Source organism: Oreochromis aureus, linkage group 2 (assembly GCF_013358895.1).
Source record: "Oreochromis aureus strain Israel breed Guangdong linkage group 2, ZZ_aureus, whole genome shotgun sequence".
Lineage (NCBI taxonomy): Eukaryota > Metazoa > Chordata > Actinopteri > Cichliformes > Cichlidae > Oreochromis > Oreochromis aureus.
The window spans coordinates 11,521,933-11,525,477 of NC_052943.1; positions in this window are offsets into that span (position 1 = coordinate 11,521,933).

The window sequence follows — 3,545 nt, forward strand, 5'->3', positions numbered from 1 at the left end:
AGCCTCCTCTTCCAGCCTACCTGCCTGCCAGCCTTCCCCTCCCACCCCGATCGACTGGCAAACGTGGCCTGCCATCGGAGGGCCACCGCCGGGCCCGGCACCTTCGGGCGGTCCGTTCCTCCGGCCCGCAGGCTCGCCTCTAGCGCCGGTCGGGGGGTCTAGCGCAACGGTCGGAAGGGGGTGGTGGTTCCCGACCCGCCCCATCCCCCACGCTTCCCCTCCCCCAACCAGGCGCGATCGCTCGGTAGCGAGACCGAGACGCCCGGTCCGTCCCGGTGGTCATACCACGGCGGGCCTCGTCACAGAGGTGGTAGGCAAACCCAGAGTTTGCCCACCCCGCAAAGGCGACGGGGCCCTGTCCGGCAAGCACGGTTTCTCGAACCCTCACCCCGGTCCACATCTGCGTCCGGAAAGCCTCGCCCTGGTGACTCTGATAACCTCGAGCCGATCGCTGGCCCTCCGTGGCGGCGACGTCTCATTCGAATGTCTGCCCTATCAACTTTCGATGGTACTTTATGTGCCTACCATGGTGACCACGGGTAACGGGAATCAGGGTTCGATTCGGAGAGGGAGCCTGAGAAACGGCTACCACATCCAAGGAAGGCAGCAGGCGGCGCAAGAATTACCCACTCCCGACTCGGGAGGTAGTGACGAAAAATAACAATACAGGACTCTTTCGAGGCCCTGTAATTGGAATGAGTACACTTTAAATCCTTTAACGAGGATCCATTGGAGGGCAAGTCTGGTGCCAGCAGCATGCGGTAATTCCAGCTCCAATAGCGTATCTTAAAGTTGCTGCAGTTAAAAAGCTCGTAGTTGGATCTCGGGATCGAGCTGACGGTCCGCCGCGAGGTGAGCTACCGTCTGTCCCAGCCCCTGCCTCTCGGCGCCCCTCGATGCTCTTAGCTGAGTGTCCCGCGGGGTCCGGGCGTTTACTTTGAAAAAATTAGAGTGTTCAAAGCAGGCCCGGTCGCCTGAATACCGCAGCTAGGAATAATGGAATAGGACTCGGTTCTATTTTGTGGGTTTTCTCTGAACTGGGGCCATGATTAAGAGGGACGGCCGGGGGCATTCGTATTGTGCCGCTAGAGGTGAAATTCTTGGACCGGCGCAAGACGGACGAAAGCGAAAGCATTTGCCAAGAATGTTTTCATTAATAAAACAGTGATGGAGCTAGTTAAACTGATAAGATAAGATAAGATAACCTTTATTAGTCCCACACGTGGGAAATTTGTTTTGTCACAGCAGGAAGTGGACAGTGCAAAAGTTATGAAGCAAAAATTAGAATAAAATAAAATAAGAATAAATACAGTACACAACTGTACAGAATAGAATAAAATAAAATACTATATACAGTAGAATAAAATAGAATAAAATATACAATAGGATAAAAATAGAATACAAATGCTATATACAACTGAGTAAAAATACAACGATGCCAGAAAAGATTATTGCACATTAGTCTTATTGCACATGTGTGGATGTGTGTGTTTGATCAGCTGCAAAAGTCTTTATTGTGGAGTCTGACAGCAGTGGGGAGGAAAGACCTGCGAAATCTCTCCGTCCCACACCGTGGGTGCCGCAGTCTCCCACTGAAGGAGCTGCTCAGTGCTGTCACAGTCTCATGCATGGGGTGGGAGATGTTGTCCAACAGGGATGACAGCTTAGCCGCCATTCTCCTGTCACTCACCACCTCCACTGGGTCCAGAGGGCATCCTAGAACAGAGCTGGCCCTTCGGATCAGCCTGTTCAGTCTCTTCCTGTCCCCAGCAGAGATGTTGCCGCCCCAGCAGACCACACCGTAAAAGATGGCTGAGGCCACCACAGAGTCATAGAAGGTCTTCAGGAGTGGGCCCTCCACTCCAAACGACCTGAGTCTCCGCAGCAGGTACAGCCTGCTCTGCCCTTTCCTGTAGAGGGCGTCTGAATTATGAGTCCAGTCCAGTTTGTTGTTCAGATGAACACCAAGGTACCTGTAGCTGTCCACAGCCTCAATGTCCATACCTTGGATGTTCAGTGGTTGCAGTGGAGGATGTTTGTGCCTGCGGAAGTCTACCACCAGCTCCTTGGTTTTACTGGCATTGATCTGGAGGTAGTTCAGCTGGCACCAGTCCACAAAGTCTTGAGTCAGTTCTCTGTACTCCTTGTCGTCCCCATCAGTGATGAGGCCGACTATTGCAGAGTCATCAGAGAACTTCTGCAGGAAGCACTGGGTGGAATTGTGGGAGAAGTCTGCAATTGTGGGAGAAGTCTGCAGTGTAGATGGTGAAGAGGAACGGAGCCAGAACCGTTCCCTGTGGGGCCCCCATACTGCAGACGACCCTGTCTGACACACAGCCCTGAGTCCTCACATACTGTGGTCGATTAAAATTAGTTAGATATTATTTAAACAGTTCTTCTGCCATAACTATATTTTAAGTGTATTTTAACTTTAAGTGCATCATATGAAATTGATCTCAGAATTTCAATCTCTGTCAAACAAGAATAGGTCACTCCGGATGTTGACTAATAACTATTTACAAACACTGTTCACTAAAATGATTGCTTTCATATTTAAAAACTGAGGTTTTGTGAGAATATATACAAAAATATAATTAAAATAGTTACAGTTCATCTTTAAAGCTTTAAAGTTTTAATAGTACAAATCTTGAAGACCTCTTCTTTGCAATAAAGTCAGATAAGTAACTAAAAGACAGTTAAAACAGTAATAGAATACTGCATAATAGCACCATCTCGTGGTAATAAATAATAATACTGCTTCAGACTGATTTGTTGACCAGATACACCTTTTTCCCCTTTTTTGGACTATCATAATTTGTTTCAATAGGCTTTTGTTTTATTTATATAGTTCAAAGATACACCACCTCAAAATATAGCATCAGGTCTCCATTTTAAAGCGTCTCAAGAGTCACTACCTGAGCTACTCAGTCTTCGCTGGATCATTGAGGAACTTCAGTCACTGTAACTCCAGGTCTTGTGCTGGTTTGTTGTGCTTCTTGTTATCTTGTGAAGAAACTTACCTGTCTCCTCTTGTGCACAGAAACCAGTGGAGAGCAGCCCGTTGAGGAGAATAACTGGCATCTTGGAATCTGGATATTCACAACTGTGAGAATCGAGTTTTGGGATTGTTTGTTGCACATTTTGATGCTTGTAAGCAAATTAATTGTCTACTAAGTCCATTTGAGTCCTGCTTTGCCTTAAAGGAAACCTCACAGCCTCATCCAAGTGATTCTCCAAATTGCAGCAAATACAGTGATGGTGACTCACACACCTTTCCCTTGAGGATGTCATTTGAACATCAATATCTCTTGTAAGGAATCTGTGAGGAAAACTGTTTATACCAGGTTGTTTTATCACTGTCTAAAGGTTTAGCTGCACTGAAATTTGTACAAACATTTATCCATTTACTTTATTTATTTCTAATTTAAGGATCATCTAGTGCAACTTCTACCAAATCAAAAACTAGACAAGTTCACATGAAAAAAGAAAAACTCCTAAATAAAAATGTTCTATTAGAGTGTCTGCAGAATACAAAAGCAGAAAAC